This window comes from Cupressus sempervirens, chromosome 7 (genome assembly GCF_028749045.1).
Source record: "Cupressus sempervirens isolate cs-2001-9-10 chromosome 7, ASM2874904v1, whole genome shotgun sequence".
NCBI classification, from domain to species: Eukaryota; Viridiplantae; Streptophyta; class Pinopsida; order Cupressales; family Cupressaceae; genus Cupressus; species Cupressus sempervirens.
Window position 1 is genome coordinate 702,916,172 of NC_143124.1, and position 14,340 is coordinate 702,930,511.

General features: G+C 33.6%; 1 long non-coding RNA gene across 5 annotated transcripts; it reads left to right on the plus strand.

The window, feature by feature from the left end:
- The first annotated feature begins 989 nt into the window (after nucleotides 1–989).
- Nucleotides 990–12,182, plus strand: LOC149549156 (uncharacterized). 5 transcript variants are annotated; one of them, XR_016354043.1, is made up of 6 exons: nucleotides 1,050–1,444; nucleotides 2,515–2,626; nucleotides 2,700–2,772; nucleotides 3,129–3,153; nucleotides 3,399–3,480; nucleotides 11,708–12,182. It is a non-coding gene; the product is annotated as an uncharacterized LOC149549156 (long non-coding RNA). The 5 variants fall into 5 exon arrangements; XR_016354041.1 differs by having other exon boundaries at nucleotides 990–1,444; nucleotides 2,515–2,772; XR_016354042.1 differs by having other exon boundaries at nucleotides 2,619–2,772.
- The last annotated feature ends 2,158 nt before the right edge of the window (nucleotides 12,183–14,340 follow it).

A 14,340-nucleotide genomic window follows, 5' to 3' on the forward strand; every position in this document is an offset into this window, starting at 1 on the left:
AAGAGAAGGGTGGATTGGGGATTAAAGGCTTAAAAGCTCAATGTATGGCTTTGACATCTAAATGGACCATTCAAGCTCTTTCAGGGGAGGAACCATGAAAAGTCTTAGTCAAAAATAACATCTCTAGATCAGAAATCAAAAAAGGTAAAAATCATATCAATGTTGCACTATGTGATAAAGTATTTGGGAATTTTGAGTTATCTGTCTTTGGCTCTTGAAAGTATTTCAATCTATTTGGAAGGCGTGATCCCAAGTTATAAGTCTTATTACATTCATAGGTTCCATTGGTGGTCCTCCTACCTATTTTGTTCTGGACAGATCTATTTGGTGGGGAGTTGAAGCTAATGTTAAACCTCTTGCATTAACCCAAAGTTGTTCTACAAAAATCTACAATAAGTATGGCATTTCCCTTGTTAATAATAATTTGGTTGACAATAGGTTAGGCATGTGGAATTAAATCTCTAACAAATTTCACATTCCTAATTCTCAAAAGAAAACTTACTTTATCATTGTTAAAGCTATAGGTAATTTCTACAGTGGATTACATGGAAAGATGGCAATCAATTTAGTAATGTTACTACTAAACAAATATATAATATTCTTTAGGATGACTATTATATTTTAAACAAGGTGAACCATGGTTGGGGGTTGGGATATTCGGTTAATAAATGACATTTTATCTTTATCTTTTTTTGGCATTCCCCATGCAAGCCTAAGAAATCTTACTTAAGTCACATACATAGATAGTCAAAACAACAACTCCTCTAAATATGATATACTAATTAGGAGATATAAGTACACAAAATTAGCTATAGTCACTACTAATACCTTTCCCTAATTTTTTTTGGATGAGATTCTGTCATCTTAATCCAACTTCCTTATTTTAACTTAATTAATTTTAAAAATTAAAATTTGATGAATTTTATGATAATGAAGACAACATGTGGTTTGTATAGGTTATCTAGTAACGTTAAGTAGAGAAATAAATTAACGTTTTTAAATAGTTTTGGTACATCCATTTGGAAGTGTTATTTTTCCCGTTTGTTAATGTTATAGAAATACAAAGCGTACCCGTTGAAGATAAAAAAAGCGGAGACCTTCAACCATCTCTGCAACGTGCCCCAACAGCTCTACAACTTTAAAAAGCATGGCCCATTTCTCAAAAAACAAGTGTGGGCTTTAACAGAAAAGCATGACCGTTGAGAAAAAACATGCACCAAAGAGGGTTTGTCCGAGAGATAAATTCCAATTTTTCAAAACCAACTAATTTCAGGAGCTATTGTCTCGGTCGATGATTTGGGGAGTTGATTGAGGAATGGAGTTCCTGCTCCCTATGTCGAATGCCCCTGAGAAGAATATGCATTCAACCTCTCCCAACACCCCGCAAAGGGAAGCGCAAGGAAGAGGCAGAGCACAACTGGGAGAGGCGAATTTCTTGTTCTAGGTGATTCTTGTTACACGTGCTTGATGTTTTATATTATTTTGATGATCATTTTGTGGGACTTTCTGCGCTTGTTCATTACATTGCCATTTTGAATTTGAATGAATTGCAACTGAATGTAAGATCTCCTTCAATTCCCATTTATTTAGTTCTTTCTGGTTAAACACTATAGATTAAGAGAATGCATTTATACTATAGGCTCTTACCTCTGTTACCAACATATCCCTATAAACCTGGAATCAATAGATTTTGGGAGTTCAAGTGCACCCAAACATTTGTTTAGAGAAAATCAATTGCCTGTTTTCTTGGAAGATTCCTTCTTTTAGATCTACTTATGCAACAATTTTGCAACCTTTAACAATTTTAGGTACTTTTTTGGTTGCATTTTAGCCCAAGACACTCAGCTTTACAAATGAGATAATGTCTTATCACCTCCAAAATGGTCTGCAGTTTTGGACATATATACCTCCCTCACCAGTAGAAGCTTTTCTTCTTACTCTGGAACTTTGAAGTATGTGACACTAGTTATTTCTTGTTGTCATACCCTTACCATGAAGACCATCTCTCAGCAGGTCCATTTCGAGTGCATTGTAAAGCTAAAATGATGTAAATTTAACCACTCGAGAATCATCAAATTATTTCAAAGATTGAAATGGTAGAATAAGCGAGGAAGGAGTATTTTCATAGCTTTCAAATTTTCTCGATAGATTACACACCCTTACTAATTTCCTCCTGGTTATTATCCCTCATCTGCCTGGACAACCCCTTCTTATTCTAGATTAATGTCTTTTTGAGGAGCACATATGCCAAACATGCTTTTACTGGGAATCTACTAGATAAGGTTAAAATAATGTGCAATTATATAGAGATAATTTGATATACAAAATTTGTTATGGTGTTCTGGTTAAAATATAGGTTAGCAACTAAACAGCTTTTAAATATAACAGGATGTGGTATAAATTCCAAAAGTAAAGATCTATGATCACATTTGTTTGGAATATTGTTTTTGAAGTACCATTTGGATATGTAGATGTATTATAACTTAATATTTATCACGCTTGTGGTTGTTTCAGGATTTGATTAGACATTGATTGCATTAATAAAAGAGACTGCAGCACATGCTTAACAATATTACTCTTCGAATGCCCGAAGCCTAACTCTTTTCTTGGATGAAAAGGCCATCAGGTAATTTTGATGAGTAATCTATGGAGGAATGTTATGCCCCACATGATCAGCACCTCTGACATCTATCAGGCAGCTCACTTCCTGCAGAGTATTGCTCAGCTTTATATCTCCTTCAACGACCTCCATTTGGCTGAATCGTTGAAATTGTAAGATTTTCTTATCAAGTATGCTCTGAAATTTCTATGCATTCTTTTCCAGAGGAATTCTTAGTGCACCATTCACAATCGTTTGCAAACTTCATAGATTTGTGTGGTCATGAGCCAATAGTCGAATATAACTACTGAAATTCATGTACTTATTTTTTACCTTTTTATGTTTTATCTTGTTAATGGATATATGCTTTCGACAAGACAATTTTTAATTTCAATGGAAGAGAATTATATTTTATGATAATCATATTTTGTTTTTATTTTAATTATAAAACAAGCTAAAATTCATTCTGAAATTTAATGTATATAGTATTAATAGTGATTCTAATACATGTTTTCTATTGCATTCACAGTGCCGTGAACAGCTCAATTGGCAAAGTCAGATTCACCTCATAGACTGAATGTTTGGAATGTTCTGTTTAAATGTCATTTTCTGTCGCTGCAGTTCTATTTTTATTTGGCATGGCCATGCTTCTTTTGTTTTCATTTTTGTTTGGAAGTCTACTTTTATAGGTTTTGTATGCTTTTTTTGTAATCTTCATTTTTAATGAGAGGATTTTTCTCTTTTTGAGTTTTATTGGTTTCTCTCTCTTTTTTTTGTGCTTGATGATTATTTTATGGAGCTCAATAAAGATGGTATTGATGACAAGGAGACAGAGAAAAGAAGCAGCAGTACACATCACAAGCTTCAAGGAAATACAACAGGTACCAACCACACTTGAATAATAAAACTCTCTTTTACAATCATTTTATGGATGTTTTTATAATAATCCACCATATTTACCTCTTTGTTCACTTAGCTTAGTTTGACTTAAATTTTTTTTTTTTCAAGTAGGTTATATGTGTTGAATTAATTGTTTACTTTGATGAATTAGCTTTTCAGTTCTTTGATCCCCCTTCTGCAACATTACTACACACCAGAAAATTTCATAAAAAACAAAATTTCACGTAGGTTATATGTTTTGAATTAATTGTTTACTTTGATGAATTAGCTTTTTTCAATTCCTTGATCCCCCTTCTGCAACATTACTACACACCAGAAAATTTCATAAAAAAACAAAATACTTAGTAGTTTTTTAAAACAAAATTTCATGTAGGTTATATACTGGAAAATTTCATTAAAAACAAAATTTCACGTAGGTTATATGTTTTGAATTAATTGTTTACTTTGATGAATTATCTTTTTTCAATTCCTTGATCCCCCTTCTGCAACATTACTACACACCAGAAAATTTCATAAAAAAACAAAATACTTAGTAGTTTTTAAAGTTGTTTCACTTACAAATTACAATTCAAAATATAAAATATAAAATTTGCTAGCTTTTTTTTGGATTGCTAATGGGTGATCCAATAAAGGTCAACCTTCTCACCATTTCACATTTAAACATTTTAGATCTGAGTCACTTTATACAGTCTAACATAACATATAGGTTAGAGGTTAAGTTTGTAGTCTTGTAATATGTCATCCACACTCAGATTACATATAATTGTAACTCACTCACAATTTAACATCAACAATTTCATTAATCTTAAACCTGTATCTTTCTTGAACCAAAAAATCCATATCAATCTTGCTTTACCAAATATTTTAAATTCACTTCAAATATATTGGACAAGTTTAATATGAATCTTGATATACATACCCTTCCATGTCTACATATAACAGGTCACACTATAATATATTGGTTTTGATTGATTGCATAGCTAAAGTCCTTTTGATGAGTGAAAATTTGTAGGTGTCATAAACCACAAGTCATTTTAACCATAGATTTGAAATACTAAATATAATAAACCATAAAGGTTTGTAGCCTTGCTGCACTTTCAGATCAGCTAGTGAAACATGGGATCATCTCATAGGTTGCGTGCTTTGATAGTTGAGACCAACCTTCTCTGAAGGTTGGTTCCCTTGGTACTTCATCTATAATATTACTTCAACTGAGAAAAGGGAGATAAAAAGACTTGAAATGGGGTGATGCACCAGATAACTTTTTGCCCTTACTGCTGTTTTGTTTTCATAATGCATTAATAATCAACTTAGTTTCTCACAAATCAATTGTTTTGATATGCCAATACAACAATGGTTTGCGAGGAGGTTTGAGTTTTAAGTAGTTTTTTAATGAGAAGAGATGTTTTCACAGCTAACTATTTGTTCGCAACCTGCACAAACTGTACATTTTCTGCCTATGGTTGCTGGTATAAGTCATACATTTTTTGCCTAAGAAGACATAATAATACTCCAATCATTATTTTGCACGCAGTCTAACAGCTCCTGAGAAGGCAAAATAACTGAAATCTGACTGTTGAATGGTGTCTCTTTACAATAGTACAAATTATAAAATGTTTAATTTTCTCTTAAAAAATAAAATATTACACATGCTCCATAAGATTGATTTTCTGAGCAACAACATTTCTTGGCTAGATATAACCTTTTCAGGTTTCAGTACACAACAGAAAAAATGTAAGAATTAATCTTCAAGAGATAATCATAGGCATTCCTTTGTGGAGGAATAAATGTTTTTCCACCCCTTGAGGCCAAGTCAAACCTCCTTTACAGTGTTGGGGAAACACTTTCCTAACAGACTGCCTTAAACAATTCCAATGAACTCTTCATTAAGGCATAGAAGATGAGGTTGTTTTATTGTAAACTGAATGAACTATATATTCTCCTTGGGAAAAATCAAAACTCTCTGTACCTCCTGCAAGAGTCAATGATGGTTTCCAATTGTCATAACTGTCTTTGCTAATCATAAATCCTGTCGAGTAGCTTCCCACCTGGAATAGGTACTTTTGAATTTCATTACATGAGCCTTTTATTAATTGCACTCTCTCTAGATTGACCATCTTCAACACTTCTATGATGCCTCCAAGAATCACGGTGATACCACCTGACAACCTGATATCAAGCACCATTTGCGTTTAGTTATTAGGTTGTAAAATATAATGTGAATGGATCTGCTCTTCTTCTTCTTCTTCTTCCTCAGTGGTAGTTTTCAACCATGAATTCTGCATTCTTCATTTACATTATTAATATCTCCAGCCTCTTCTACTGATCTTAACATTTAGGCCTTCTTTGCATTAACTCTCTATATATTGCAGATGATTTAGAAGATGTTTATATCCATTTGACCCATTTTTTGTTTTGCATTGCATCTCATGCAACAAAAATGTTAACCAACAAGCTTCCTTGGATCCAAGGGAATGACCAACTTACCAAGTCCCATAGGTTCCCCATAAACATTTTCCTTTTTAAAGTCTAGTTCAAAAAGCTATAAATGTATGTGAACCAGTATAATTAAGAGAATAATGAGTAGCTGTAAAGACATCTATACAGAAAGCCAAAGCTATTGTTTTCTTATGCCTGTCGACACCCAACATCACAAACATCTTGTTGGTTTCCAAAACCATAGAGCACTGCCAATGTAAATTTAGTCAACTGACTTTTATAATCGCCTGGACGGAGTTGCGGAAATGATGATATTTTTCCTTTTCTGGTTGTTTCAAGTCTAGCTGTCCCGTAACTATGGTTATTCCCCTTCCTGAATTGTCGGTTGCTATCTACTTTGTTACAGTTTACTGTTCGTCGTTAACTATCTATTCAACCTCTTCATTACTTACTTTTGCATAATGGCCTTCTTTATGCTTTTCCTTGTGGGTCAAATACATGGGACCTTGAATACCATACTTAGGAACAAATACGATAAAGCCATTAGATTTCATTTTTGATAATTCTTTCCTCTGCATTTGTAGGCCGTGCTCTGAAATAAATAAGAGTATAGAGTTCACCAGACACTTGACAAGCCATTAGGTCATTTCGGTGGCGGCAATTTCAGATTGTCAGTGATGCTTTTTAGTTGTGCCCATTCATGAAACACAGCAGATAATTTGCTCAAACCCAAAGCAGCAGCAAGTAATATATGAACTATAACATCTTCTTAACATCGTATGGATAATGTGAAATGAAAATGCATGGGGGCTGCAAGATCATAATGATGGAACATGGAAATAGTATGATCCCTGCTGTAGAAATAAAACACCTGGGACATGCATTTTATCATAGGAATCTGAACTAGCTTGTTAAAATATGGATCATCACCCACAGAAAGATCAAAAGAACCTGCTAATGCTTTTGAATACAAAACGTCAAGCTTAATTCAAACAGACGCTGTTGTATGTAATACATTCCTCCGTTCTTGACTGGTTTGATTTCACTGAGGGTGTTCCCCCTTCCATCATCTACTGCTCCATTTATGGATTCTGCCACTTCAAATTTTTTTTCTTCATTTGTTGTTGACCAATCAGCTTTGTATTTTCCTTCATGTAAATCTCATTAATTTTAGCATCTAAATCCCTATCATATTTAACCTTCTCAATGAGTTCATTTTCCAAACTTTTCTCGATATTATCCTTGACTAGTAATCGAGGATCAGTGATACTCAATATCTTGTCACTGGCATTTCCATGCGAGAGACATCAATCCTTTTGTTTGAGATGCACAACCTTTACTACAATGGGTCTCCAACATTGTTATCTGCAGGATAAAAGTATGAAATAAGTATTTAGGCTGTCAAAACAGTGATGGCTTTAGGATTGTAATAATTTGTGTGATGATTGAAGTTTATTTATTATGAATGACGCAACTTAGGGGTGTGGGGAGTATATATTAAATCTAATCTTAAAGAAAATGAAAGAAATATAAGATAAGTTATAGGATAAAAAGATTAGAAAGGATGCTCCAATGGAGGCCCTAATCTTGGGAAATTAGGGCTCCATCATGTCTTAAACCTAGCTTTATTTGGAACAATGATGTGAAATGCCTTCCAAGCATTGGAGGCATATCCAACTGTGAGAACCTCTAGGGCTAACTACCAGGCAAAGTTACAAGACATGGCTCCTTGTCTCTTTTGAGCATTACATGTACTTTCAGCAATAGTAATTGGAGGATGAATGGTCAAGTATCCTATGTTTGGATCCCTGCTACGCATAGCTTTACAACCTGTCTCAAGCTTGTTTATAATCTAAAAAACAGAATACAAGCGGTCACCTTTAGCATCAAGTCCACTAAGGCATGTTGTACCCAGAAATGTGATTTTCTGAATTTGATGAGGCAGTCCATATACATTGTCTGATTCTCTTCTTTCTGTTGGACTACAAGTTCCAATGGGAGTACCCAATTCACCAGATAACTCATATTTCTTTTTATTGAAAAAGCTATGTACTACTTTTACAATCCTCCAAAGTACATCATATGCATAGAATGCTCACAGCTCTTAGATTTTGATTTCACAACAGCTACTTTGTGGTTGTTTTTTTCACTTCATATTGGAGATATTTGATCTTCAAAGATGGAGGAATATACACTCAAATACATATAATACATTCTATTGCTGCTACTGGAGCAACATGAAGAGGTAATGTGTCAAAAATGCCTGCAATACCATCTGTAATAATTCAAACATAGCTTCTATTGAATATTCTTAAATGAATATCAACAGAGTATAATTTGGCCCAACTGAGGTTGCATGTGCACTAAAATTTCCCTTGTTTCAATTTTTTTAAGATCTAATAGTACATCCTGCCTCCATACACATGTTTGTTGTTTAATTTTCATATAACACCATGTCTACATATTTCTTCATCAAATATGCCTGTTATTTTATTGACTGTGAATGGAACTTTCACATCTTTTTCACGACTGGCTATGTTCTCAGTCTTCTTCAAGGACTGACATTTTTCCCTGACCTTCCATTTGGTTACATTGTCCTTTTAGTTCTACATATTTCTTCATGAAACACGCCTGTCATTTTATTGACTGTGAATGAAACTTTCACATCTTTTTCACAACTGCCTATGTTCTCAGTCTTCTTCAAGGACTGACATTTTTCCCTGATCTTCCATTTGGTTACATCGTCCTTTTAGCATGGTTAACTATGGATTGTCCACCATGCGATGACTGTCCATGAATATTTGGTTGCTACTGTTCATTTCTTGCAAGGGTTTTGGACAGGATTTTAGAAATACTTATTCACTCTTCACTCTTGCTATGACAATTTCACAACCTTCTATGTCCTTGTAAGATAATGCCTTCATCATTTGATGTTGGAGCTCTATAGATTCGTTGTCCTTTGCACGATAGTCTTTGTTCCTTTTGTGCTGGCCCGTGTTTAGCACATCATGGACTTTTGTTATATGGCTGACATTGTTCTTTGCTTGCCTGATTGATTGGTCTTCTTCTTGCTGCACGACTTTCTTTAACATGATTATTGTTATTGAAAACATGTTCACTGCACCGTCTGGGCTGTTACATCCAAGTTTTTGACATTTAACATGTTCTTGAGCATGAAGTAGACTCCACTCCTTCACAAAGGCTCTCTTGACCTTTTACTTACTGTATGATACAACCATCTTCATAAGAACATGTAGATTCGATTTATGGTGTCGTTTCAATCTACATTATGTACGGACTCTTTGTTTATTCCCTTGTATATGGTATCCTCCACTATATAATGTTCTAGAATGGTGTGAACTTTTCATGTGAACTTCTTGAGACATTGAAGTCCCTCCGTCTTCTATTCTTGTCTCTATTTCATAACATCTACCAGGCATCTAATAGCGAAACAGTTACACCTTTAGACATTATTCTTCCTAAAGAGGTCTCTCTTCAAATATCTCAATGACTATTCATTTACTAAGTTTATGACTTTTGACTGTTGACTGTTATCCCATAGTAAAATTTCTTTACATTATTCATATGCACCATCTTGCTCATTATGTTTGAAATGCTTCTCATTCATATTGCTCCTTGTCATATTTTAGTCTACCACATTTCATCTAAATTGTTATATTTCCTTGCTTTCTCTATTTCCTTATGTCAAAGAAGATATGAAGAGATTTTGGTAACTTAATATTTACACTCAAGGGATGCATGGAGGAAACAAACATTCACTGTACCCTATCTTTTTCACCACATTTTCGCTTATGATGTGTATTAATGAACCTATCTACTCATTGTCATTCAAACATCTCAATGCCCATCCCTGTTTTGATCTTGAAAATGCATTGAACTACCTCTTCAGGTCTTTTGGCAGTCATTGACACTAGTTAAGAAAAGCTCATATCCTCGATTACATGGTGCGGCTGTCAACATTTTGTGCTTCTTTAATGACTGTCCTACTATTTTAATCTCCTCTCTCTCCTTGACAACTGTGGCTGCCATTGCGCATTCACTGTCTTTTGTTGTAGGTTTTTAAGCTCTGTTTGAACAGTTCATTGTCACTGTTATTGAAGGTGTCACAAATAATAAACTCACTGAGCTCAAGAGTCTCAAGAAAATTTCTCCACTTAACTGTTTACTTGGACACTTGATGAAGGGAAAGATATCCCTGGCCACTCATCATGGTCTCTGTAGATAAAAAATGTAGAGACAATGAAGCTAGGTGTTTTTTAAAAGCTGGGACACTTTAAATTTTCAATCAAGACATCCGTCCTGTCATTGTCATTATACCTCTTTCATATATGCTGTGAGATTCTATTCTCTAGCTTATATTCCTCGACATAATTCTTTTAATGGCAGCAAAGAACACTCTAGTTTCTATACTTGCCATTGCATCTTTTATATGTTGCTGATTTTATATTCAAAATTGGCTTTTAATATCCTCCAACCCATCATAACTTTTTTTTATGTCAGTGTTGTATACACTTGATGAAAGGAAATATATCCCTGGCCACTCATCATAGTCTCTGTAGATCCAAAATGCAGAGACAATGGAGCCAGGTGCTTTTAAAAAGCTGGTGCCCTTTTAATCATGATAATTGTCTTGTCACGGTGATTATAACTCTTTCGTACATGTTGTGAGATTTTCTTCTCTAGCATATATTCCTTGAGACATTTCCTTTAATGACAGCAAAGAACACTCCAGTTTCTGCACTTACCATTGAAGCTTTTATATGTTTCTGATTTTATATTCAAAACTGGCTTTTAATATCCAACCTATGATGACTGTTTGTCTTTACACTGTTGTAGATTCTGTATATGCCATTGATCTTGTTGTAGTAGACTGAACGTATTCCCTATTCATCATGATAGCAGTGGCTCATTGACTAACTTTATGGTTCATCAGTTTGTTCACCTCTTGGTGAGTTTATAATAAAGGTGACATTAATTTGCATTTCTTGAAGCAAGCTCCTATAAGTATTACTGAACTAAAATGAAAATAAGTAAAGCAAAGGAAACAGATGTATTATGCAGTGTTAATATTTTCATTTTTAATTCTATATTTTTCAGTTTTACTTATAATCTTCTTGAACATATGTTGGGGGTGTCGTCACTCTATCATCCAGCAGCTTGACCTGTTCTAGAGCATGGTTTTTATCCCCAGTTCTCTTTCTCTGCATTTTCTTTCCTTTTCCCTACGCAAATTCTCCTTCCACAAATCGATACCCTAGATCAAGTGTCATGTTTTAAGGTGGTCACTGAAAAACATGCACTTGCATCATATAGATAGATTGCCAAATGCTTCATTGTCATTCTCATCCTCATGGATTCCTTATTCCTGTAGAGAAGAAATGTAAATGAACATATTTTCCTTTGTGCATCAACAAGGGAGTCAACCGTGCTTTATGACAGTGATGAAGAAGTGCTATTCTATAGTTGCGTTTGCTGTTAAAGTAGAGCATACTTTGTCTAGACTATCATTTGTATATTTGTATAGCAGAGTTAGGCAGACTTATGTTCAGATTTTGTTCTATTTGAAAGTTTTGGTGCATCTAAATGATGTAATCCTGGGTAATTATTCATATATATTCTCATTGATTTTTTTAATTGAATATTCTTATATCAGTTTTACTCAGCCTACCAAACACTGAATTATTTTATATATTATTGATAGGAAAATAATCTAAATTTAAATAGAGGTTGGTGTTGATTGTTTGACAGGCTGAGTCAGTGTTTGGAAATCTTTGGAGAGTTGATTAGATAGCTACCGAAGTCAAGTGGTTAGCGTAATTTTCAAATATTGGAATGGATATTAAATCTGATATTTGATAATTAAAATGGGGAAAATATTGTATTTTTAATTAGTTGTTGAAATTGATGGAGGCATAATTTATAAGCTAAGACAATTTGCTGGACAATGCAATATCTAAAACTCGAGAAGATGTTGCAATTTTGAAGCAGTTGCTCAAATTGGTGACATTAATAAATGTAATATGTAAATTGAGACTATCTTTCCAGCGAATTGATATGTAAACTACTTTATTATTTAATACGATTATTTTTATTTGGGAGGGGTTGAATTTGCCCCCTCCCTAAGGCTGCAAAGAGTGGTCATTAGCCATGGCCATTCTTGTAGGTCTCGTGTCTCTGTGTTTTATTTTCTTAAAGTTTTTACTATTGATTTTCTTGGATGACATTTAGCTTTTTTCAATTTTTGTTTTCATTTCAGTTATCTATAATGACTTACAATTGTGGTGCAATGTAATTATTAAGTGGAATAATATTCTTTAGCTGTAACAGAGTTTTGTAATATTTTAATAATTAGTGGTATTGTTAGCATACTGCAATTTGAACATTTTGGTTTAGTGCTTCTTTTGGGGTTCGTTTATCATTTATGTGACATGTTTGAATCTTGAATTAGTTATTGTTTGTTGAAGTTTGGGTTTGAATTTCGGTATTTTTTTGATGATTTATGCATCTAACATTCAATTTGTATGCCTGAAAATAAAATGCTTCGTTTGCATTTATATGAAGTGTTTGCTTCAGCTTTGTCATTTAATTTGTTCACACCTGAAATTTCTCATAGTTGTGACTTTTAAACATATATTGTTTAGTGTGTGTTTAACTTTGGCATCAGCTATGTGTACATTTAATGTTATAACCAAAATATTCATTGTGTGCATGTTTGAATTTCAACATCCTCTCATCATGTTTTGTGAATTGTGTGAAGTGTGTGTGCAACATATTCGTATTGTTTAACTTTGACATGCCTTTAATTGTTTGTTGGTATTCGTTTCTTCTGTGTTTATATGAAGTGTTTGCATTTACATTAGTTGAGTGTACATGATAATTTGGCATACATTATTATTTTTGATTAAAGTGTCTTCTAAACTTTTTGTTTAGTGTGTCTCACTTTGGCATGCTCTAGTTGTTTTTTTGAAGTTTGTATGCACTGTATGCATTAAATTTGACATCCCTTAACTTGTTTTTGGCATTCTTGTTTTTGTGTGTTTATATGAAGTGTTAGCATTTACATTAATTGTGTTTATTTGAATTTTGGCATCTACTAGTTGTTGGAAATGTATTTGGAAATGTATTTGAACTTCAAGTGTTTACTATATGTGCATTTAGTTTTAGAACTTAAACATTCACTTAGTGTGCGCAATGCAATTTCAGGACCCTCTCATTATATTTTTTATCTTTGTATGAAGGGTGTCTGTGCATCTTCTTATTGTTAGAGTTGACTTTGACATCCCCTTAGTTGTTTGTTAGCATTTCCGTTTTTGTCTGTTTAAATGAAGTGTTTGCATTTACATTAATTATTTGTTTGATGGAAGTGTGCATGAACTTTAGCCATTTATCATTTGAGCTTTATTCGCTTTTTGCTCCATGTTTAAAATTAGGATCCTTCTCTTGTATTTTGAACTTCATTTAAAATGTGTGGGGGAAGTGGGCATGAACTTTAGGCATTTATCATTTAAACTTAGCATATAATTTTTGTTGCATGTTTAATATGTAGCATCACCTTATTGCATTTTGAACTTTGTTTGAAGTGTGTAGAGGGATGCATTTAAACTAACTTTGTAATGAGGTCTATTTAAATTATGTTTCCATTTACGTATATTTGATCCTCTTATTATTTGTTAGTTTGTGTGGTGGATGTGGTCGAACTTTTTGTCACTTTCAGGAGTGTTCTAACCTTAATACCCACTTATATGCATGTTCGAACAAAGTTTTCATATGTGAAGTGTGTTGTACCTTTTTAATGTTCACCTTGTACGTGGCTGAGCCAAGTTTATGTGAAGTTTGTTCTCAGTCTGGCATTCTTTAATTTATGGTTGGCATTCATTTTGTGTGAAGAGCTATACATGTACAACTTATATATATTTGAACTTCCACATTCACTTTGTGATGATTAATTAATAAGTACTCAAAAATGATTTGTCGTGGTTTAATTTTTATCACAACATTCTTTAATTATTAACATATTTTGGTATTATTTTCAGTCAAGCATTTGTGATGAGCTGTTGTGCTCCTGTCTCGACCATTGAATTCTTCAGGAAGTGAGTTGACTCTTGTAAGGGATCAGGGCTCCAAGTAATAAGTAAATGGGCTCTGCCTCATTTTGGATGGGGAATTTGGAAGGAACACAATAATCAAATCTTCAGGTATACTAGCCTTCTTGCCAAAATTGTGTTTGGTAAAATTCAAAACGCCCTTTTGGAAAATTATATGTTAATAAAGGATCTAACCCATTCATAGTTGAAATTGGAAGTAGTAATAATACTCATAAAAGAAGAAAGGAATGTCACTGGTCTTTACCCCTGGAGGGTTGGTACAAGGCCAACTTTGAT